General features: G+C 40.5%; 1 long non-coding RNA gene and 1 pseudogene across 1 annotated transcript in view; both read right to left on the bottom strand.

Annotated features, from left to right (window-relative positions):
* The window catches only part of LOC119873580, a 61,229-nt gene extending 38,948 nt beyond the window's left edge, over positions 1-22,281 (bottom strand). The window contains exon 1 of the long non-coding RNA XR_005365315.1: positions 22,120-22,281. This is a non-coding gene — a long non-coding RNA (uncharacterized LOC119873580). The remainder of the gene's footprint in view (positions 1-22,119) is intronic.
* A 1,570-nt stretch (positions 22,282-23,851) lies between these two features.
* On the bottom strand, positions 23,852-24,165 carry LOC100688080 (annotated as a pseudogene).
* Positions 24,166-25,840: the final 1,675 nt, after the last annotated feature.

The raw sequence follows: 25,840 nt of genomic DNA, 5'->3' as shown, positions 1-25,840 counted from the left end.
TGAGAAGCATTTCATTCACAGAAATGGCCTCCTTTCCTTAAAAGGTAGGTATGTAACTAGGGCAGCACAGTCCTCAGGACAGGGTGGAAAAGAAAATAGAAACAGAGGCCTGGTTTTTCTTACCTCTCCTCCCGCCAGTCTTCATGTTGGAAGCAAGGCGGTGTTACAGTGAGAAGACTTTGAGCTGCATGTAAGAGAAACTCAATTCAAGATGATTTAAACAACAAGGACTATTTACTATCTTACAAAACAAGGAGTTCATGGGATGCCTGGGTGGCCCAGTGGTTGAGCGTCTGCCTTTGCCTTGGGTTGTGATCCCAGGGTCCTGGGATCGAGTCCTGCATCCGGCTCCCTGCAGGGAGCCTCCTTCTCCCTCTGCCTGTGTCTCTGCCTCTCTCTCTCTCTCTCTGTCTCTCATGAATAAATAAATAAATAAATAAATAAATAAATAAATAAATAAATAAATAAAATCTTTAAAAAAACAAAAAAACAAGGAGTCCTGAGAGAGGGCAGCTCCTAAATTGATCAGTTTAGTGGGTTAAACACACTATCCAGGAGCCAGGCCATTTTCACACTTGTAGACACAACATAGCAGGAGATAAAAGAGTGTTCCTTTCAAAGGGTGGAAATCTGCCCTCAAAGCCGCACGGCTGTCTTCTCCACAATTTTCTCACTGACAATTTATTGGTCATACGTCCTTTCCTAAACCAGTTACTAGCAAGAGGAATGGGATTGTCCTCTTTGCCTTAGACCAGGGGCAAGTCATCCTTCTCTGGAAAGGGCTAGATGGTAAATAGTTAGGCTTTGTGGGTTATATGGCCTCCGCTGGCTACTCACGTTGCAGCTGTCTGCAAAAGTTGCCCCACATGACCCTGAGGATGTGGCTGTCTTCCAACAAAACTTTATTGATAAGAACAGCTGGAAGTACACATTTGGCCGATGGGCCACAGTTTGTGGACCCCTGTCTTACAGCCATGGGAATTTACTTCTGACAGCACCTGGAACACAGGAGAAATCTGGACCCAAACAAGTCACTTATGTTCTTCTCCTCCAGAGGCACACCCAAGAGTCTAGAGATCTGTGAGTTCTGAGCTTCATGTTCAACCTTTTCTTTCTTTTCTTTCTTTATTTTTTAAAAGATTTTGCTTATTTATTCATGAGAGAGAGGCAGAGACATAGGCAGAGGGAGAAGGAGGCACTGGAGAATCTCAATACTCATTTTCCCATTTTTCTTTCCCAAGACTTGTGTAAAAAAAAATTATACTTGAGAGTTATTTTAAGGAAAGGCTCTTGGCTCAAAAAAATTCTTTTACTTAGTTTCTAATTCCATCAGTTAGTTTAATTTAGATTAACAATAAAACATCTCTAATAGTAGCATCACCTACTTAAAGCTTAATATTTATCAATTTAGTTTGGCTATTTTTCTCTCTAAACTCTGATAAAAGGTCTGTGGTGTCACAGCCATAAAGGTAGGAAAAAGCAGTAAGAATTAGTTAGGGAGTGGGTTCCAAGTTCAAGATTGTGACCGGAGCATATTGTCTCCTCCCTTCCTCTCCCACTCTTGATACTATATTCAAATGAAAATAATGGAATGAAGATGTTATAAATCCTCCACAATGAAGAGAATGGAGAGAACCTTCGGCAGATAAAGACATGAACAAATTTCTGGAAAATCCCTTTTTAAAAAAACTGATGCAGCAGAGCAGAGGAATCTAGAATCATCTCAACATGTGAAGAAAAGGAGCTAGAGGCAAGGAAGGTGTCTATCTGCCCAGCTCAACCTTGAAGAGGCTTCCCAGTCAGCATGGGGAGAGAGTTGGTAACATGAAGACCAGAGGCAATAAGGGGGTGGTGACAGCAAGGGGACAGAATAAATATGTATGCTCAACCTTGACTCTTTCTGATTCCCCTTTAATCATTTCTGCGTTCATAATGACTCTGCACTTACCCCAGGCAAAATTTGGGAGGCTTCATCTCTGAAAGGAACCTTCTTCTAGTGTGTCCACATGGAGTAGAGCCCTGTCATCAGTGTTCTTCCCTTGCACACAAAGTTCTATCACCTCGTTCCTTCATTCATTGACTCACTCAATTAATTTGAGAATTATTTATCAAGAATTTCATCAGCAGTGGAAAAAGAACAGTCTCTGTTCTCCTGTAACATACCATTTTAAAGGATTGCCAGACATGTGAGAAAACCATGAAAGACCAAAAATTTTCATAATCTCATATAAGATGCATTTTGGGTTCTCTACTCTATCACTAGGCTTGGGATCAAAGTGTCCACCAACTTGAGTCCTCATCTGGATGTTCTTGGGAAAAGTCTGCTTCCAAGCTCATTCTCGTTGACAGGATTCAGTTCCTTGTAGTTGTAGGACTGAGATCCCCATTTCCTTACTGACTGAGCTGGGGCCACTCCCACATCTAGAGGCCGCCTGAATTCCTTACCAGTGACCTTCTCCATCTTCAAGCCAGCAACGGAGTATTGAACCATTTTTGTGCTTCGATCTCTGGCTTCCTCTTCTGTAACCAGCAAAAATGCTCTTTGTTTCCAAAGGGCTCATGTAATTAATTCGAGTGCCCCAAAGTCTCCCTATCTTAAGGTCAACCGTGCCATAAATATAACCCCATTAATGGGAGTAAAACTCATCACATTCATAGACCCTGGAATTATGTAGGGCATTGAGATCACAGAGGTAGAAAATCTTGGGAGACATCTTATAATCCTGCCTACATTAGACCTTTCATACAAAATTTCAAAACACCAAAACAATTAAAAGATTCCAGAATAGAAAAAGCATATCACATACCATGGGATGAGAAACAGACCATTATCAGACTTATCATCAGCAACAACAGCTTTAGGAAGGCTTACAACAATGCTTTAGAATTTCTAAAGGAATTCTTCTCTCAAGCCAAAATTATATTTCTAGCCAAAACATCACTCCAGTAAATAAGCAGAATAGAGATGTTTTTAGATATGGAAAGAGTCATAGAATTTTCACTTCCCATGTGCCCTTTCTTAAAAAAAAAATAAAGGAGATGGAAAAATCAAGAAAGAGGATGACACCAGATAAAGCAGACAGTAGGTCCCACCCAGACGGGCAGCGAAGGGAGCTCCCCAGATGGAAGGTGTTTGGCAGGTTCAGAGAATCATAGTCTAGACTGCAACAAGAAAAGTATTTTTAAAAAGCTCCAAATGAAGTCTTAATTCCTTCCACCCTAAAATGACCACAATAGCAATACCTATTTCATGAAGTGATTGCAAAGACTAGGTACATTGGCACTGGCCAAATGCTTAGAAAGGTGTCTTACATTTATAAACAATTCAGAAGTCTTTGTGAAATAGATTTGGGGGAAACTGTAAGAAAATCTAAAAGGAGAAGTGGGGGCAGCCCCGGTGGCTCAGTGGTTTAGCGCCGCCTTCCGCCCAGGGCCTGATCCTGGAGACCCGGGATCGAGTCCCACGTCGGGCTCCCTGCATGGGGTCTGCTTCTCCCTCTGTGTCTCTGCCCCTCTCTGTGTGTGTGTGTGTCATGAATAAATAAATAAAATCTTTTAAAAAATAAAAAAATAAAATAAAAGAGGAAGTGGTTCCCAGGAGACCAATCAGAGGCTTTGCTTTTTCCTTGAGCTCTTTCTATTCCAGGCAGTTTTGAAAAGTGGTTCTGATTAAAAAAAAAAAAAAAAAAATCAAATATTTCAGGAATAGTAAGAAAGGGAAGGTCTGAGATGTATCCACTGTATTTTGTAGTAAAGAGGTAGTTGATAATTTTAGTTATGGCAGTTTTAGGAAAATGAAACAGTGAAAACTAGAAAATGTATTTGGTTTAAGAGTAATAGGAGGTGGTAAGTAGTCCAAGTACTTCTTCCAAACGTTTGACTTTGAGGAGGAGAAACAAAATGGGACGGCAGCAAGAGAAGGAAATACAGCTCAAGGACATGTTTCTTAAAAAGCTGAAGAAGAGACAGAAGAGAAACAATGCCATTCAAAGGGTGGACGGTGGGCCAGTGTGGGCCGAGCAACCATTCGTTTCCCGTCTGTGAGGTAATCGAAGGTGGCCATTTGACAGAGTGACTTTATACCTTTGACCCTAATCCCAAAACGGTTGAATCTGTGTGCTGCACCTTCTTTTTTGTTTTTTTTAATTTCATTTTCCTAGTAATTTTTCTTTTTACGAATGCTTCATCACAAAAGTAACAAATTGGAAGTTTGGAAGGTCTTCCACAATGGATAACTGCAGAAGCCCTGCTTCAGAGCACCTTCTCCAGGCCTGGAGAGGACTTGGGTCCTAGCTCCCTACCTGCTGCCCAGGGACCCCTGGTCCCTGGCTTCTCTGAACACTTCACGACCTCATCTTTCACACAAGGGCAGTACTTAATGCCTCAGAGAGCTGCTTTGGGAGGGAAGTGAAACAGAGCATTAGGCATTGATTGGTGCTGATAAAAGGGGAACCATCCCAGGGGGACCAGAGTGTCATAGCTTCCCTGTACATGACTCAAGAAAGCATCTCTGCAATTTCCATGGGAAATAGCCCTTCCTAAAAATGTTCTGTGTCTTCACTCATTTGAGGGTTCTTTGACAAAGAATCTCAGTGCCACATGGTTTGCGTTGACCTGTGTAGTGACAGATTTCTTTTTATTTTATTTTATTTTATTTTATTTTATTTTATTTTATTTTATTTTTTTATTATTTTACAGATTTCTTTTTTAGAGTGATTAGTGAACGGCTAGCACTGCTCACGTTTTTATCTCCTTTGCATTGTCTTGCTGCTTGTTAGCAGCACCTTGCCTCGCTAATTTAGTGGATAATGAATGAAACACGGTTGGCAAACCCTATTATGTTGGATTATAGTGTCGTTAATCTCTCATATCCCTTCCATAGACTCCTCGGAACCTATGCAAAATGAGTGGACCCAGCTTACCTTCAGAGACACCAAACGACCTCGGGGAATGCAATTGCTTTAAGATCTCTTTTCTATTTTTATATAATCTTGCATTTCGGCAACTGACCGAATTGGATCCGTGCATGAGAGGTTTACAGAATTTGTGCCCAATTAGCAAGGGCTACTTTATCCTCTGTTTGATAGATGCATTTTTTGAAACTGTCAACTGTAAGTTTGCATGAATTCATTCTTTCTTAACTCTTTTCGGACTTTGTGTTCAGGCTAGAAATTGCCCTTTTCGAGAAGTTTTACCTGTCTGAGTGTAAATCTGTACCATCTTGGCAGTAAAATAGCCCCAGAGGAATAATTTTGTACAACCATTTCAATCTTTGTACCAATTAAATTGGTATGATCCATGTCACCGACGTCACACAACACAGGTTTCTAGGCCATCCACCCACCTCTTACTCAGAAAAAGCCATCAAGTTTATTTGGTCCTACTCAGATTTAAGATCATATATCTTTTTTTTTTTTTTTTCTGGGGCTTTATGGCTTCTACTAACAACATAAAGGCCTGACACAAGCCTATTTTCGTGGCTGCCTTTCAATCACTATGGAACACACTTCCCGTTTTGTCTTTACTAGAAATAAATTGGACTTTAAATCCCTGCTCTCCTTAAATATGTCAAATATGTGGGATATGATATCATCTCTAAAGTAGAAACTTCTTGAGGCAGCATTGTTAAGAAGGCTTCGAAAAAGTATTTTGCAAGCCCATAACATTATTCTAGAACAGGTTTTATTGCCTTGGAAGATACTGGCATCCTCCTGAGATTAAGAAATTGCTCTAATTGCTGTGTGAAAGACTAGGCAGAGAGATGGTTTTTGCTGATAAACTTTAAGATGCTTTAGTGAAGAAAGATAGAGGAGCTTTAAATAAATAACCCCTTTCTTCATTCTTAATTGCTCAAATCCTAGTCCTCCACACCCTTGCCCCTCATCTCCCCCCCCCCCCCACTAATGGCTACAGCTCATGTCAGCGACTTGTGACATAACTTTCATAATATTCATGCAGTGGAATCACGTGGAGAGACACCTGCTGCATCCCCAAGGAAAGAGGCTACCATAAACAGGGCTGAATTTATTGATTTGGAAAGCCACGGGGTTTTATATGTCAAGGTCTAGGGACAAAGAAGCATGAAGTGTGGCTATAATTTATGCCATGCCATACAGTCCCTACTCTACACTTAATGCTTAATTAATTGCTTTTATCAGTTATACTCACCAGCAGCCTTTCACCTTTTTTTTTTTTTTTTAATAGCTGCCCATTGTCCCTACCCTTCCCCTCAGTTTCTTTAGCACTCTTGAAAGGAGGATGTTCTTCTTATGTGACAGATGGACATAGCCTTTAAGAAGGTGAGTTAGTCGTTAACATCCACATACACAGACTTCTCTTGCTGAGAAAACACCTTAGGGAAGGACACAAGAGCAGTCTGGCTTTCGAGAGCAACCGTATCTCATAAGTTGAAATGGAAAACTGGTTTTCATGAGGATCCTTTGTGAGGGGCAAAGATGCATAAGCAGAAGGTAGGTCGTGGAACAAAAATTTTCCATTATGACCTTTCAGAGTCTAGAAGTGGTGGTTGGCAGTGGCGAATGGGGCAGAGGAGTCAGGGATGTGAAGTGTGTGTGGAGGGGGGAGCAGTGGCTATGGATTCTGGAAACCCTGGGCTACTACCAACAGGGCCTCATTTATCTCTCCACTAGGTATGGCTGCTTCTGAGGGAGAACTGACCGATGTCAACTTACCCTATTGACCAGGCACGTCCTATGTTCATTCTTCCCTCCTGCTCCGGGTCAAACCTTACCCTCTCTCTCTCTTTGAAAGGAAGCAGATGGTCCTCAGTGTCATGAAGGACATCATTAAATTTTTTCATGCAAACTATAAAAGTCTCTTCTGTGCACCTACTCCTGTATTTCCATCAATCCATTCTGGGTCGTTAAGTGTGGATTCATCCCTTTATTGTAGAAATGTCTATTGAGTGGCTCCTTTGTGCCACAGACCGGGTTGGGTGCAGGGGGAAGCTCCATGCCTGACTGCAGAAAGTGTACAACCTCTTGTGCTTCTGTGAGAAATGTAGGCAGTAGACAAGAAATGAATTGAAACTTAGGGGCGCCTGGGTGGCTCAGCCAGTTAAGCGTCCGACTCTTGCTTTCTGCTCAGGTCATGATCTCCTGGGTCCTGCCATCCAGCCACCTCTGCGCTCAGCAGGAGTCTGCTGGAAGGTTTTATGCCTCTGCCATCCTCACTCTTTCTCTATAAATAAATAAATCTTAATATAAATAAATAAATCTTAAAAAAAAAAAAACCTTAAAGTGTGAACTACAATCACAGAAATCAGTGAATGTACCTTATAGTAAGTCCCTGCTGTGGGGCAGTGTGTTGTCCTTTGAAGCACTTCTCTTTCATAATGTCGCTTTTTTCTCTCAACACAAAAGTGCGGTTTTCAGTCTTGCAGGTAATGGCACTAAGGCACAAAAGATTAGGTGGTGTCCCCAAGGCTCACTGTACATCCGTATTGTTCTCTGTCGTTAAGGCACATATGTTTCTTGATTATCACTTTACATAGTAATTTGGTGAGGTTAAATCAAATACTTTCTACTTTGTAATTCAGAGTGGAATTCCATTTCTTATCATTCAGATAGTGGTAACGCTATGTGGATATGATGTTTTAAAACATTCTTTGATGTAAGTTTTTAGCAGAACATTTCAAAAATATAAAATTATGGGAAGTTGTGAGTAGCACAACATAGAATTTGGAAAACAATTCAGAGATGAATGGTTCTGAAATCGCATAAGTGACCCTTTAAAATGCCTGCAAATCATACCAAGTTTCTAACTGTATAACAGCTGCCTTGAAAATTCCCTAAACAATTTGAAGGCAATAGGTTAACAGTAGGTTCCAACTTGAAAGTGCTGGCTCGAGCACACCTCTGCGTGGCTGGGGTGTATATTTTGTTAGCGAAACCTTTCCATAGCTTTTAGTTTTCCTCTTTTTATCTCATAAAGGGAAAAATAATTGAAACCTTAATTAATGACAAATGTTAGAGTGATACGGGTAAGCTTATCTCATTGTTAATGAAGGTGTATTATCACTTGTGATGATATTGATATTCACAGTTTGACAGTCATTTTTCTTAACCAAATATCAGGTCCCCCCTCTCTCTGTGTTTGAAGATCTAAGGAATCTAGGACAGTCATTGAAATATGTATCATCTTTGGAGGTTATTTGAGTTTATAAGTTGAAAGTTCGTTCTCAGGGCCAAGTGCAGTAGGATAAGGGACCGAGGTGGATTGTGATGCGGGCTCCACCAATGAACAGAGTGCTACATTTGCACTACTTCAACTTCTCTGAGGCTCAGTTTCCTCCTCTGCAGAGCAGAACCCAGGCTGTTTATTTCTCAGGATTGAGGCTGTCCTATAAGATTTACAGAACCTTTTGGTGGTGGGACACCACCTGATGACGTGTCCCACCACCAAATTCCTTCCAACCCCACAAGACAGCACAGGGGGTTGTTCCCCTAGACGAGGGGAAGAGAGAGCAGCTTTCATAAGGGAAGACAGGAGGGTGAGGTTTCACTGACTGTCTGCAGATGGACTAATTTGAATAATTTTTCTTGGGCTTCAAGGTCCTAGGGTGGTGTCTGGCGCAGGGGCATGGAGTGTAGGGCATGGATGCGTGGTGACCTGGAGTGTAGGAGGTTACGGCAGGGGCTGGGGTGTGGGTTGAATCAGCTGTGCAGGCCCGACTGAACCTTTAGCCCCGTTCACAACTGAATCGTGTCAACCTTGAGTACGTGCACACGGAAAGAGGGAGACAGAGGGAGGATGACAGTGATAATGCGTGTCAGGTGCTGGCAGGGCACGTGGCCCAAAGCTCACTTCTGCTCCTCCTGCACCCTCTTTTAAAAGACTCCCATAAATAAATAAATAAATAAATAAATAAATAAATAAATAAATAAATAAATTTTAAAAATAAAAAAAAATAAAAGACTCCCACAGAACAGTTCATCTGTGAGTTGAATGTTGGGTTAACAGTGGTTCCTAACACTCTGGCATCAAGGGATCATTGAGAATCCTTTGAAAGCTATTGACAGGTGCCTCCGAAATGTGTAAAACTCAGGCACAGAGATTCTTGCTACAATTTCTTTTGTTGCTTTAGAACCTGCACTCTACAGAAGGATTTATTTTGATATGAGACAGCTCAGAGCACCCTGCCTCTACTTTTTCTATTGGAACATCTTGGTCAAAAGAGATTACAGGCCCTCGGCAAAAGCACTCCAGTCACTGCAAGGCGGCAAAACAGAATATTACCAGATTCCCATGGCTACAATGATCCACCAAATAATCCAGGTCAGTAATGAGCCCTTGCCTGTCAACCTGCTTAGAACAGACTTTCTTTAATCCTCAACGAAAGTGTAACTTCTTTGTCAGGGTCAATGAAGGCATTTGAGATTTGTCTTTCAGAAAATCGTAGATTTTTGCACATGATGAAAAAGAAATTTATATTATTTCCATTTCTTAGAAAATGCTTGAAGAAATTCTATTTTTCATGAAGGTGACAACATCACAGCAGTAGACAAGGCTTATTTCAAGATTATTTTTAAAAATCTTTGATGTCCATACATTCTGATATATTCATAATAATTAATTTAGTGAATATTTATTAAGTACCCACTACATAGCAGAGCTTCTCTTAGACCTTGGGATACGGCAGAGAATAGTTAAGATAATTATTGCAATGAACTATGATGATGTGTAGAGCTTCTATCTTCAGCCAACAAAAAACCCCAGATGTGCTGCCAAACATTTCAAATGTTCTACTTAACCATAATGTCCCAACATTTTTCTTTCAGTCAAAGACACTGTATTTTTCTTTTTTAACAATTCAGAGACATCAACTTCCTTGAAGTTTCCAGAACAGAACATTTAATAGGAATGCATTTTTGGTGGCATCACAACTTACGTATTCAACATATATGCTGAGTACCTACTATATGCTATTCATTGTGGACGTAGCAGTATAGACCCGATCCCATTCCCTCTGGTAAACTGGGAAGGAAGAAAGTTAGGAATTATCTGCACTTGGAGACATCAGTCATTCCATCCAGTTTATGCTGAAGGAAAATGGCACATCTGCCAATTCGTCTAAGACCTCTTTCAAAATATTAAATGAAATATCTACATTTCTGGAGTAGATGATGTAGACAGAGGCATAAACCACAGACCAAGGCACAGACCACTTTCTCATATTTCTAAAGCATGGATTCCTTGAAGCCTTTCCAATTTATGTCACATCTCTACTTGGCAGTATAATAATAATAATAATAATAATAATAATAATAATAATAAACAACCAGAGAACTTTAGTTTTTATATTGGGACTAAGAATGAGCATATTTATAGGTTTGTCTGCCTACCACACCTTTCTCAAAATTCTTCTTTCCTGTAAACATATGGTTGAACAGGACCTACCATGATTCTATAAAATGATCCTACTCAATGGCTACAACCATTGAACTAAGGGGTAGACACCTGATCCAGACTGGACAAATAAATCTTTTCCATAGAAACATACAAATTTAAGAAAGAAATATCAGAATTACCTAATCAGAGTCTATTGTCTTTGATTTAAAAATATAGGGGCGCCTGAGTAGCTCAGTGGATGAGCATCTGCCTTCTGCTCAGGGCATGATCCCAGAGTCCTGGGATCGAGTCCTGCATCGGGCTCCCCACAGGGAGCCTGCTTCTCCCTCTGCCTGTGTCTCTGCCTCTCTCTCTGTGTCTCTCATGAATAATTAAATACAATCTTTAAAAAAATAAATTAAATATAAAAATATAAACGTAAATCAGAACCTATTTTTCCAATGATTAAAATCCCACCATGATTTGCCATTGCTATTAAAATACAACCAATACAAACCCATGTCTTTATGGCTCTCCAGGACAGCACCTGCCTACCTTCTTGACTATATTTTTTATCATTCTCCTCCTCATCCAACTCCACTGGTCCTTCTATCTCTGAAATATGGCATGCATTATTCTTTTCCTTTTCTGTAGTATCCTTACTACTACCTAATATTATATTATTTTGGCGTTTTTTGTTGTTGTTGTTGTTTGTTTTGTTTTGTTTTTTTACTTCTTATCTCCTTTCCCCTCAGTTAGAAGGCACTCTTCCAGTTGATTTGTCTGGCCAGTTCACTGCAATAGCTCCAAGGCTTAAATGGGTACCTGACACACTATGACAATCAATAATCAAGATCAGTAACTATTTGCTGAACAATTGATGGATTGAATTATCCTGTAAGATGTGACACTGGGGGACTGCTGTCATCTGTATTTTCTGTCAGCTGGACCTGAGAAGTAGGGGAAGGTACAGAAGGGAAATGAGGCAGATGTGCTGAGATTAGCTTTAGTGGGGAACTAAGTCCTGAGAGCACTGGAATCTCTGGTTCCAGTTCATTCCTTATGCTCATACACATTCCTCTTGTCTTCCCCCCAATTCTCACAAATTCCTATAATCAATTCCTTTTTTTTCCCCTGTAGCTACGTTGAGTAGGATTTGTTATATCTACTGAAAAAAAATATTTTTTCTTACACTGAAGTGTGATTTATGTATAATAAGATGCACAGATCTTAAGGATTCAGTTTGATAAGTTTTTACATTTGTAAGCATCAATGCAGTAACTACCGAAAACAGGATTGCCGGTTTGCAGCTTTAAGGTTCCCCAAGTAAACTGTCCGCTGTATGCAGAGGGCAAAGGGAGACCAAAGAAAAAGTCAGGTCATATCAGACAGGTAGGTGGCAGGTTAAATAAGTGAGAGGAATGAACTTACATATGAGGCTCATGTTGGGTGGTCACAGGATGAGTAGCTTCTTCACCTACCCTCCAGAATTTTAGAAGTTCACATTAAGGCTTTAACTGGGTTCAATCACATAAGCCCTCCAGGCGATCTCCACAATACGTCACTCTCTCAAGACTGTGTCCTTGGAATAATTCATTACGTGGGAATAGTTGCCAGAACATACAGTCCAAGGGCCAGAGGAGGGCGTGAGGAGCCTCTGATTGCTTTAGTCCAGGCCTTGGGTCAACAGACAGTCAGATCCTCTTTTTTTTAAAAAAAAAAAATATATATATTTTATTTATTCATTTGCCAGTGAGAGAGCACAAGCAGGTGGAACAAGCAGAAGGTGAGGGAGAAGCAGGATCCCCACAGAGCAGGGAGCCTGGTGTGGGGCTGGATTCCAGGACTCTGGGATCATGACCTGAGCTGAAAGCAGATGCTTACCCAACTAAGCCACCCAGGCGCCCCTAGTCACATCCTCTCGATGACCTCCTCCAACAAAGACATATTAACTTGTGTCCCTTTTGGGCAAGTTCTCCATTTCCCACTCCGAGACAATCACCTTTGACTTCTTCTACCATAGATAAGGTTTTTCTGATCCTCTAATCAATATAAATGAAGTCATGCAGCATGTGTGACCATGTCTTGCATGGCCCATTCAGCATGATGCTTTTGACGTCCATATTTTTGCGCCACTGAGTTAAGTCTTCATTACGGTGCTTCCTTTTTATTGCCGAACAGTATTCCATGGTATGAATCAACATGACTTGCTTTTCCAAGAAAGAATTTTAAGTGCAGACATTGCCCACTGACTGAATGAAGGGAGGGTGGAAGGGTGATGATCCCTTGGCTGAGACCAGGAGAAGAACTGATATCCTGGTGGTGGCAGAGCAGTTGGTTATCCATCTTGTATCCAGGATTTTTAGGGGGCTTGGTGACAAATGTCAGAATATTGTAATATGTTGGCTACTTCATTCAGCCTTCATTAGAGGTTTTTCACAAAAGGGATGATGTGCAGTTTGAGGCGGCTCACATGAAGGCAGCTCAAGGACTGTAGTAGATATTGCTAACCTCTGCCTTTGACCAGCTGGGGATCAGATAATATTTTACCTTGCTTGAACTGCAAAAATCAGATCCTCCATTGCACTCTATTCTGAAATTAAAATAAAGAAACTCTGTTCTAGAAATCGGAATAAAATATCTGAGAGGTCCCAGAGAGCTTAAGATGCCCCTCCATAGCGCCAATACTACAGGGGTGGACACACTGATGACATTCTCTTGGTAAAGTATATTTAGCTAGAGTTGGAATTCAGTTAGGGGTTGAGGGCTCATTGCAGAACAAAGGCACAAACTTCCCTTTTCCAACCTATTGTTTTTCATTCATGAGAAATGACTGAGAAAGAAAGGGAGGGGAAGAGTCCTAAACACTGGTGTTTTAAGTAGAATTCAAGAACATAAGACCCCGTTCTGGCTACAGGTTACATTCAACACATTTCTTTCATTGGTTATTTAAAAATAGAATTCTCACAGATGAAATTGACAGATAATTGAACATTTTATGGAAGTTGTGTTCACAGAAAACCCAATAAAGCAAGCGAATATAGACACTGATGGAAAGTGAATTACAAAGGTGATTTAGGAGAGATCTTCCCAAATTCCAACCTCAACTGCAGCTCCCGAAGAACACTTATCACAGGAAACCCTCCCAGTCAGTGGATGGAATAATCAGGGAGTACACTTCACTTCCAAAGAACACAGTTAACAAATGCATGTCCAAGGTGTTTGCTCATCTTATAATTTACCTCATATCCCTTTCCATCAGGATATGTGAAGAATTAGCCGCCAATATACATTGCAACTTTTTCATTCTTTTAACTAGATATAAGTTTTATTATAATTAAATTGTTTTTCTTGGATATATCACATATTATAAAGAAGCAGGTAAATAAGTGATTGAGACTGAATAAAACAGGACAGGGCTGCACTCATAAAGCTTGGCCACAGAGAATTACCGCCTCAGCCATTCTATCAGAATTCAGGGCAAGTATGATTTTGGGCCAAAACCAGAGTTCACCTGGGAAAGCTGGAGAACTTTAAGCATGACACACTTGCAGTTGTGTGTAGAGAAGAACACTGAACATGTGCACTGGGACGCCCAGGGTGCACAGTACATTTCTATGTGTTAATACCAAGTAATACCAATTCCTTTTAAGAGCTTACATTGTACCTTTCATCCACTGGTGACAGTACGAATAGCTGTGTTCCTACGACGTTAACTTTGGCCATGGTTGATCAGCCTATGGATATACACCTGCCCCAAATTAGGTCAGTTGGATCCCTGACTGGGATTTTTCAGACTGGTACTTTAGGGAAAAAAAAAAAAAAGAGATCCTAAAAAAAAAAAAAGATCCTTTCTGGGTTGCTGAATTTATTCATGTTATGAAAAAATATAGGTGTGTAGGTGTGTTGGGGGCCATATTTTCCTATCATGTAAACCCATAGACCAGAAAAATGGTGGAAGCTGATCTTCAGAGAGAGAGAAATAAAGCAAATGGACAGAAATGAACATAGTAAGAAAAAGAAAGTGTCCAAATAGTCTCTCTTGTTCTAGTTGTTTTCTGGGGTCCAAGTAGTTCTTGATTGAAGTTCTGTGAAATAACCTAATATAAGGATTATATTGGGGCACCTGGGTGGCTCAGTGGTTGAGAGTCTGCCTTTGGCTCAGGTCGAGATCTCGGGGTCCTGAGATCAAGTCCCATGTCGGGCTCCTCGTAGGAAGCCTGCTTCTCCCTCTGCCTGTGTCTCTGCCTCTCTCTCATGAATAAATAAATAAAATCTTTAAAAAAATAAGGATTATATTGGGTGATGCTTGTAAATGAAAGTGTAAAGTTCCAAATTTTCAAATTGAGCTTTCTTCTCTTGAACCCCACATTGTTTAATATACATTAGAAACATGCTTAGTTGACTTTATGCTTCTTTTGGCAAGAATATAACTACTCAAGAAGCACTGTTTATGTCCCAAAACTTTTGGCAAAGGAAGTAAAAGCAAAACATCTGTAAGTTTCATCGTACCATTTTTTTCTTTGACATTTTCTAACTTGAGCTGTGCCTTCTGTGAGAAGTCTGTGAAGAGATATTTATAGTCATCATGATAGGATACATTATTTCTTAATGTTTATCAAAGAAAAATTACTCTGGACATCATAACATGGCAACAATGACAAGTACTGTCTACGGTAGCATCTCAAGCTACTGCACAGTTGCTGTAATAAATACTTTAATAAGTGGGCCTGAATCACTTGACAATAGTTTGTCCAAAAGATGGTTTTCAATGCAATAAAGACAAAATGAAAGAAAATTTGTTTAGAACCTGAATCCTATCCTTGGACCTCTTCGGAGACCCACGTTCCAGGCCCTTAGAGGATGTATTTTCCTTTCATTCCCCAAGCATTCATTTTAGATCCTTACTCCTTCCCAGCCCAGAAAGTGCCTTGGCTCTCCAGGCAGACAGAGTGGTCTCCCACTGATCTGGAATATTAGTAAGAACAGCGGTCTGTGGGATGAAGGAAAGCATTTGCCTTGTGAGTCATACTCTCCCTCCCTGTGCGCCGGATACACTGGAACCATGGGTTACCTCTGCCACCCCCAAGGCTGTGGCTTGGTTCCTTCTCGAGCTTTACTATGTTCCAAAGTTTCAGTTTTAAATGCATGGTTGCTCATTCCAGTCTAGGGTGTGGGGCAAAAAACAACTCCAGTTTTTCTGGTGTGACTCCACATACATCCAAGAGCAGTAATGATGGTCCCCTTCATTTCTGCCTTTCTTTTTCTCAGTTCATTTGCATTTAATCTAACACATAATGCATTATCACAGAGCATTAAAGCCAGCAAGCTCTTCCTGATTATCAGAGCCCTCTGTCATCTTTTTTAGACCACACGGCTGAGTTTCAGAGAGGTCAATGAATTTGTCCAAGGATACACAGTGAGCTAGCAGTGGAAGCGAGGTCTTGTGGCCCGGACTCCTGATTCTAAAATTGTTGCTTTCTTTTGACACCAGGTCTATTGCAGATAATGAAGGCAGAAGGATTTCCAAGTTTCTTTGTAATGTCAGAAATCAGCTGTGTAATATTTTTCTAGGCAGCAAGCTCTTACTCATTACTTTTTTTCCTGAAATGTTAAAGTAATTCTCATGAATTATTCTAAGCACATGGAAATCAGGCATCAAAGGAGAAAAGCAGGAATAATAGAACACAAAGCTGCAAGCAGGTGCCTGTCCTTTATACCAGAAATATTTATTTAATTTCCAGTTACTGGTCTGCAAGAAGACATCCAAAATGTCTCAACTTGTTACTATCCAATACGAAAACCTCCCTGCTGCTTCTGCTAGTCAACATTTCATTTCTTCTTGTAACCACCTCTGCATTTATTTAAAAAAAAAATCCAGGAGATAATCCTTGCCTTGATACTCACTTCTATGTGTTGTTACATCAAGCAAAAAGGTGTAGCCTGTCCCTGGAACATTATTTTCTTGCTTGTACACTTTTTATCATTTCTTTGGCTTGAGTTGAGGTATTGGGAATTTCAATCACTGTAACATGGGAGGTGAACACTACTGTCATGTTAAAAAAAAGATAGAAACACGAAGCCGATCCCTGAGGCTAGATTAGAAAGCCCCAAATGAGCAGAGTATTATACTGTCACCATGTTTTCAGGACCACACCATTTCTCCATCTTTCAAAAGTTAGACTTGGATACTTCCTATGTGCTCCAAAGGACCCTCATATTAATAAATAACACTGTCCTGATAAATTCCTGGTGTGAATCTGCTACATATTTCAATGCAAGATGCAAAATGACAAGCGAAGTTAAATACTTATGGAAGTGGAGCTGTTAGGTTTATCAAGTATAATTGGCTTTATCACCAACCTTAAGGATGGGAAGAGTTTGGAGTCAGCGAGGGCAGCTCCAGGACCTCTCTACAAATGTCCCCTGCTGGTGTCATCAGACAGTGAGGACTAGGCTAAAGGAATCTTAAGACCTGTCAACATGGCATTCTCATGTATATATGGTCATTTTCCATTTTAATGAAGTATTATTATTTCACAGGGTAACAACAAGTTATCACACTTCTTGCTAATAGGAATTGGTATAGCCTTTCCAAATTATTTTGGCATTTGCACGATCAATCTCAGCTTACCTCAAAACCGGGGAAATGCAAGCCTTCTTTGTATCAATTAATCTTTATGTTAATCTCTGAAAATAATCAATAGAAAGAAGGAGCAACCAGCAGCTATGATAGGGCAGACAAAAAGAGATGTGACTGAAGCAGCAGAAAAACTCTTTAAAAAAATAGGCTTATTTCTGACTTAAACGTTGCCAGAGAAGCAGATTCCTAGATGTATCTTGGGGCCTGCAGCTGCCAGGAATGTTTTCTGGGTGGTCACAGAGCTCATTAATCACTTCTCTGTGTGCACCAGCCTGGTGGCACATTGATGTGCAGAAGCCTGGAGGAGTGGGTAAACCTGGCAAATCTCATCATTTCATTGGATTGCCTAAATCCCTTCAAAGCCCAAACTCGTCTGCATGGCACATGAGGCATTTCCTGATGTAACTCTAAACTTCTCTTCCATTCCGTCTCCGACTATTCCCTTTGTCCTATCCTAAACTTTCTGTTATGCTTCTGTGCCTTTGTTCTAACATCCCACCTCCCCTTGCCAACCTGGGGAATGACACTCAGCTCAAGCTTCACTGGCCACAAGCAGTTGATTATTCCCTTGTTCTAGCCTGATTGTGGGAGTTTTGTAACTTGTTTACTATTATTAGGATCCTTTGCTATTGCAACCACTGTTTACTGGTGTGACGATTCCGTAAGCACAGGAACCAACTCATTCATGGTTTTATTTCAGCACATAGCAAGAAGCCGGTGCTTAATGAATGTCTGGTGAATAAAGGAGTAAATGATCCAGCCAAAGGATTGTCTGTCTACACTGTAACCAACAATGCCAAAGTTAATCATATTTCTGTTGTAGAATCAAACTGTCCACCAAATTTGGTGTTCTCAGTTCTAAGTTTCTAGAATTTAGGTTTGGAAATAAGATCAAGTCAGACCCAAAACTCCAGCTAAGCATGGAATTGGAAGAAAGGTTCCAAGCCAGAGACTGGCCTTTCCAGAGAGAGAGAGGAAAAAGAGAGAGAGAGAGAGAGAGGCAAGAAACAAATCTAAGTCACAACTGAAAATGGAGTAGCACACAGAGAATGGAAAGAAGATAGTCATGGACAACAAACGGTCCAAATTATGTTCAGGTCCCAAGTGCCTGACTATGCAGAGCCTGGTTACAGAAGACACTTTGAGCTAAGGAATAGAAAATTCAGTCATGGAGGGCAAAATAAGAATCCAGTCTATAAGTATCTCAGGACCAAGGAAGAAAATCCAAGAAGATCTAAGGAATAGGTCCACAAGAACGTCTCGTGCCAAGTCATTTCCTTGCTTGTCTCTACTTATATTTTTTTCTGCTGTGAACGAGCCCCAATCACAGAATTTCTAGGACTACCCATACCTACCGAGTGGGAGAGCGGGGTTGGATATTAAGCTGTGGAGTCAGACTGCCTGGGCCTAAAAGCCTGAGTCCTTCAAGTTCTAGCTGGGAGGCATTAGTCAATTATTTCACCTCTATGAGCTGTACGATGGGGCTGAAATAACACCTCCTTCAAAGAACTCTTGGGAGGATTGAATGAGTGAGATCTCACGAAGAACTTAACTCAGAGACTGGAAGATTCAGAGTGGGGAACCAGGCAGTTAATTCCATGTTTAAGGAGGCTCAGGGCAAGAAACTCATATTTTACTTCTTTACGTAGAACTATAATGAGTTCTCTATTTGCTTTTATCAAATAATTATCACAATGTCCTTTAGAAGAAAAACAATCTTCCATCTAAAAATGATAGTCTTTTGAGTGGAAATAAAAACACAGAAATGTATAACCAATCTGAAACTTTACAAAAGCAGAATTTTAGTTCCTAGTTGATATGTTAATTTTAATGAAGGATTGGTTACACTTATTTTTTTAAGTCAGTTACTTAAAAAACATAACAATGTACAATATCACATAATTTTGTGTACATAGGCAATTAAGAGCTGGCCCCATCACTTTGCAGTCTCTTGGACCCCAGGCTGCTTGGAGCTTTTGTTCCTCCATCCCTAAAGTGAGCCATCATGGTCCTTAGAATTCAAGATAGAGGTCTGGTCATCACATATGCATTCCAAGGAGCAAAACAAGAAGGAGAAGGAGATACACTTCTCTAAGAATACATCCCAGAGGGATGCCTGGGTGGCTCAGGGGTTGAGCATCTGCCTTTGGCTCAGGTCATGATCCTGGAGTCCCAGGATCGAGTCCTGTATCAGGCTCCCCACAGGGAGCCTGCTTCCCTCTCTGCCTGTGTCTCTGCCTCTCTCTGTGTGTCTCTCATGAATGAAGGAATGAATAAATAAGTAAAAAAATAAAATCTTAAAAAACCATAATTACAACATTAATACTAATAACCACAATGATAATTGTAGTCCTGGTACTAATGGTAAGTACTACTATTTTTCTTGAGTGTAACAGTAGTGATTGAATCAACATTACTAATCATCAGGAAAATACAAATTAAAACCACAATGGGATATCACCTTACACCAGTCAGAATGACTAATATCAAAAAGACAAGAAATTATAAGTGTTGGCGAGGATGTGGAGAAAAGGGAACCCTCGTACACTGATGGTAGGAATGCAAATTGGCACTGCCACTGTGGAAACAGTATGGAGTTTCCTCAAATATTAAAAATGGAACCACCCTGTGATCCAGTAATTCTACTACTATTTACCCAAATAAGCAAAAAATGTGTATTTGAAAAGCTATGTGGACCTCCATGTTTACTGCAGTATTATGTACAATAGCCAAGATATAGAAGCAAACTAAGTGTCCCTGGAGAGATGAATGGATAAAAAGGATACGGTGCTTATATACACAATGGAATATTATGCAGCCATAACAAAGAATGAGATCTTGCCTTGTGTGCCAACATGGAGGGACCTACATGGTATAATGCTAAGTGAAGTAACAAGTCACCAAGGATAAATACCATATGATTCGACTTAAGTGTGGAATCTTAAAAAACAAAACAAACAAAATGGAAACAGACTCATACATACAGGGATTAAACTGGCAGTTCCCAAAGAAGAGGGGCATGGGGGGTGGGTGAAATAGATAAAGGGGATTCAGAGGAACACATTTCAGTTATAAAACAAGGAAGTCACAGGCATGAAAAGTACAGCATAGGGAACATAGTTACTACCTGTAATAACCTTGTGTGGTGACTCATGGTGGCTACACCTACCACGGCGAGCATTGAGTAAGGTAGAGAATTGCTGAGTCACCATGTCGTATACCTGCACGAACACAACACTGAATGTCAACTAGACCTCAGTAATAAGAAGGAGAAAAATAAGAGTGGCTGAGTGTCAGGAACTTGGTATACATCATGTTGTACCTCTACAAAACCTTTTAAATTAACTACTATCCACATTCTACAGCTGAGAAAGTTGAGGCCCAGATAAATTGTATCACGTGCAAGTGGTAGAGCTGTTTACTCCAAAATCTGCTTCAAATTCTGTTGCTTTATTAGCACTTCACTCTCCTGGTTTAAACCGAGAGCACTACCCTCTTTGGACTTTTCTCTTTTTTTAAGATTTTATTTATTTATTTGACAAAGAAACACAGCATAAGCAGGGGGAGAGAGTGAGGGAGAAGCAGACTCCCCACTGCGCAGGGAGCCCGGTGCAGGACACACGCCCAGAACCCTGGGATCATGACCTGAGCTGAAGGTAGATGCTTAACCCACTGAGCCACCCGGGCGCCCCAGGCATCTTCATCTTCTTTTAAATGCAAACCCTCCCGAGAGATACTATCACTCAAGTCCCTCGCATACAGGTGAGCTTCATTTTTTACACCCCATTCATTCTGATCAGAGGAGCAAGAGAGGCATAAAAGCACTGACGAAGGAGAAAGGGTTGGAAGGGAGAGCGGAATGGCCTACGTTCCAGTTTCACAGTCTGGCCTGGAATTAACCTTCTCCAAATGATCTGGCTACACCTATAAAAAATATTGTTCTTTCCTCCTGTGCCAGCTTACTCGAAGTCCCACCAACTACTGCCTGACTTGTGTGTTCTCTTCATTGTCAGTCTACGCACACGCCACGTTCAGGCACGCATACACCTGACCTCTTTCCCACATTCACGGCGAAATAAAACCAACAGGCCAAGAAAGACTTTGCTTCTCTGCTATCGAATCTTCACTCCTTTCTGCAGCCTCACTTTTCCTCTCCTCTGCTTCCCTTCAGTTCGGGACATGAACCCTCCATTTGTGTCATACCTCCCCCATCTCACACATTTTTTCTAGAACCTCAGGCTATTTCTTGTGTTTTGACTTCTTGGTCTTTTCATTTCTTTCTATTACACCCTTCCCACCATCATTTAAACATATTCACTTTCATCTTGAAAAGAAATCACCATCTTTGGACTCTCCTTCCCTTTTGATCATTGTATTTTTCCCTTCCTTTACAAAGCCTTAAAAAATTGCCGGTGTCACTGATCACTTACCTGCCTTTCCTCATCTCACCTCAATCTGTGCTTCTCTCCCTCTCCTTCATCATGAAGCCAATGGGCATTTTTCTGTTTTCCTGTTATTCGACCCCTTCCTGGGCTTCTGTATCACCAGACCTCCTCCATTCTCTTTACCTCTGGAACTAATTCCCCTGAATGTCCTTTGCTATATCACTGCCTATTATTTGGCTTTTAATCTCGGCATTCAAGGCTTTGAATTTGTTCCTTTCCTCATTTTACTTTATATTTTCTCCCTCATGACTTCATCCGTGCCCATATCTTTAAATGCTCTCAAGTGAGCATCTCCATTCGAAACTTCCCTCTGAGCTCCATCACACGTAAGAAACTGCCAACTCAGCATCTCCAGCTGGAAGTCTCAAGTTAACCACAAGTTTAACCAACGTAACCATATCCATCACTGAACTCACGGTCTCTTTCCTCAGACCCAGTCTTCACCAGTGTTCTCTTGCTTCATAAATGACATTATAATCTAACCAGTTGTGCAAAGTAGAAACTCAGAAGTTATTTTCCTTCAAGAAAAGAGAACAACGGGTCTGTGTGGCCTGACTTCCTATCAACATCAGGTGACTTTGGCACATTGTGGAGGCAGCGCCTAAGATGGCCATCAACGATCCTGCCCATGGTAGCCATTCTCTTGTGAACCCCTGCCTCTTGAGACTGGGTTGGACTTACTGATTCACTTCCAATCAATAGATTGGGGCAGAAGTAATGAGATGTCCTTCCAAGATTAAGTTACGAAAACACTGGCTTACATCTTAGATCTCTCTCTCTCTCAACACCTTGTACTGAGAAAAGCAAGCAGCCCTATCAGGAGGTTATTCAGAGAGCCCTGTAGAGAGGCTCACACATGGAGGAACTGAAAGCTTCAGTTGCAAATGGAATGTGAGCAACGAACAACAACATCCCAGGATTGTTTTAATCTGTGTTTCCCTGTTGACATACAAACTGGAGCATCTTTTCATATGCTTATTCATGTGCTCTGTATCTTTTTGTTGAGGTGTCTATTTGGGTCTTTTGGTCCATTTTTAACTCTTGAATATATTATAGAGTTATATTAACTCTTGAGTATATTCAAGAGTTCTTTATATATTTTGGATAATGTGCCTTTATCACATTATCCTATGTGATAGGATATCCTATCAGATATGTCCTTTGAAATATTTTCTCCCCATCTGTGCCTTAACTTTCCATTCACTTAACAGGTCTTTCCCAGAGCCCTCCCCAATAATCCTATGAGTGAAGTTGCAAGTCTTCAGTCCTAATTAAGCCTTGTGATGATTGCAGGCCTGATAGCTTGGTTATGAACACATGAGAAACTCTGAACTAGTTAAACTGTTCTTTTAATTTGCTAAGTCTGGTTAATTTGAAATACAGCAAAAAAGATAACTACTATACATTTGAAGAAGGAGAACATGCTCTTGTGAACTCAGAAAAAACAGATGGTTCCCTAAATGCAATAACTCTATCTTTTTGTAGACATTGCAAAACAGACTTACACTTATTTAGAGTATTGCATAGGTACTGACCTAACTAAAAACACTTAATTTACATTTTCTTATAAAATAACTTAGAGCAAAAGTTTGGTTTTAGTGGGGTTTTTTTAAGACTTTTTTTTTTAGGGACACCTGGATGGCTCAATTAAGTGTCCAGCTTTTGATTTCAGCTCAAGTCATGATCTCAGGGTCCTGGAATAGAGCCCCGAGTTGGGCTCCCTGTTCAGTGGAGAGTCTGCTTGAAATTCTCTCCCTCTGCTCCTCCTTCTGTCCCTCCTCCCCACTCCTGTCCTCTCTCTTTCACTCATTCTCTCTGAAATAATCTTTAAAAAATAAAGACTTTTTAGAGCAATTGTAGGCTCATAGTAAAACCTGTTATCTAATTTTTTTAATGGGTACTGAGTGGGTAGAAATGCATAGAAATAATTACTACTAATATATTAGTCAAGCGTTGCTGGAGAGAGTACTATTTAGGAAGAACTCATTAAAGCAAAATGTAAAAAGACTTTCCTAGTACAACTAGGTGATTCAGTATAAAATTTAGCAGGTACTACTCTTAGCCACTCATTTTTTTCATGAGCTCCTGTTTTTTTTTTGGTTTTTGGTTTTGTTTTTTTGCAGATAAATACAGGTTTAATGATCCATTGTTCTTCACATGGTTGGCTATGGAGACTTTATGATCCCAGGATATATAACCATGCAACACAAACCAATCAACCAAATCTAAGATAAATTTGGCTTCTTACAACTATCCTGTAAACCCTGCAGCCCTTGTTCCATCCAAAATGAGCCTCCTCTCACATGAAAAGTTATCATAGGGGAATGAGAAACCTAGCTTTGTGGTCAAAAGGAAAAACCAAAGGAAAAACAGTAACGGTGGTGAGCTGTGAGAGCAGGATATGTAGTGCCCTTCACTGTGCTGCTTTGCTCCTCTTACTCTTGCTCTTCTCATCCGTCTTCTTCAGTCCATCCACGTTAGCTCTCAGTAGGTTTGAGTAAGTCATTGAAACTTGTTTACCTCTTTGGAGCTCACCACAGTGCTGATCTTTTTCCCCTCAGTAGCTCTTAACAGACACTTGTTGTCTAAGGGCTCAAAGCCCTCTACCGAACCTTTCCTTGGAATGGGTTTAGTTCAACCACCATACTCGTGTAGGGTGATGAACATGCTGCCCGACAACCAGCACTTCTGGAAGAGTTTGGTCAGCTCACTCTCCAGTAGCACCATCCCGGCGTTGCTAGCTCCCCTGCATCAGGGTAAGGCTGTAGCCGAGCTCCTGGTCTCTTGAGAACGTCACATGATGGGAAACTGATCCCCACAGATGATTTTTTTTTTAAAAAAAAACAGCACCAAAGAATCTTTCACATTGGAAGTAATCCAACAGTTATCATACTGTGAGAGATGTCTGGTGTCATCCATGCTTCAAATTAATGTGAAAGCCACCTTTTATTCTATATGGTTTCTTGACACACACTCACATCCTGCACACACACACAGTGTCACTGACATCTTTGCTCAACTAGCCTGTAGTCAGCTGATGACTGGGCTGAGATTTTTTTTTTTTAAATGCCTGGAACCAGTAAGTCTCCTTGCCTTTGCTGAATCGCTCAGTGTATGTTTCTGGGCTTGCTTTAAATGCTCAGGCAGGCAGTTGACAACTCTGTCCTAGTCTTCACTTCCTGATTGCACGGAGCCACAAAGTCAGCCAGAGGTGAGGTGTTTGGGTTTTCTCAGCTCAGCTCATACATGTTGTTTTCTAGATTCTCAGGAATGTGTCAAAGCTTCTTAAATCTTCCTCTGAACGTTTCATTCCCCAGGCATTCTATTTACATATTTTGTTCCACCTGTTATTTGACTAACCTACAATCCCTGACTGCTTCGCAGTCGTGAGGCTGAACAACTGCTGCTGATTGTTTCTGACAAACGCCCCAGAGAAAAAGTCTGTTGACACTGAGACAGCTCTGAGTCAGCTCAAATAAAGACAAGTTTGGTGAAAAGGATTTTTAGGGCAAGTGCCAGAGAGCCCAAAGAATGGTAATCTGGGAAGGAGGCCTTGGAAGAGCTCCTAACCCTCTTTTTCTCTCCAGGGTCTCCTAGGCTGCTGCCTTTCACCATGATTGCAGGGTTGTTGGTTAAGACTCTCTCTTTTTTTTTTTTTTTTGGTTAAGACTCTCTTTTTTAAAAAGATTTTATTTATTTATTTATTTATTTATTTATTTATTTATTTATTTATTTATTTATGAGAAAGAGAGAGCAGGGGGATATGTTTGAATGGGGAAGAGGAGTAGAGAGAGACGAATAAGCAGACTCCATGCTGAGCGTGGAGCCCAATGGAGATCTCAATCCCAGGACCCTGAGATCATGACCTAAGCCAAAATCAAGAGTTGGACACTTAACCAACTGAGCCACCCAGGCAACTCTGTTGTTTAAGACCCTTAAAGAACTGGGCAAGGTGAGTGGGACTAGGTCAAGGTAAGTGTCACAAGGTTTACCTTCCTGAGATGTGGCCATTGTTCCTAAATAAATGTTCCCCAGATTGTTGCAAGTCTTTGATTCATTCCCACACTTCTTTAAAGGTTAATTTGGACCCTTTTCGGGTGGAGACAGTTCTTACTGCTTTTATGAAAAGAGGATTTTTAGAACTTCTTACTCTGTCATTCCCATTGCCATTCAGCATCAGTTCTTGAAGGGACATTTTTCTTTTACATTTCCATCTCAAACAAGTTACAGTCGGGGGATATATAACATACCAAATATTTTTTTATAGCAAAGTTGTATTTGTAGTTGTTTCCTTATTCCTAAGGCAAATATTTTAAAATTTAAGACTTTTTTAAAATAAAACTTTTGATGTGTTAATAGAATTCAAATGAGTTTGATAACTTTGGATATGATATCTTGACGC

This window comes from Canis lupus, chromosome 10 (genome assembly GCF_011100685.1).
Source record: "Canis lupus familiaris isolate Mischka breed German Shepherd chromosome 10, alternate assembly UU_Cfam_GSD_1.0, whole genome shotgun sequence".
Classification (NCBI taxonomy): Eukaryota; Metazoa; Chordata; class Mammalia; order Carnivora; family Canidae; genus Canis; species Canis lupus.
The sequence above is the reverse complement of the archived record's forward strand: the minus strand, read 5'-3'. Positions and strand labels throughout refer to the sequence as shown.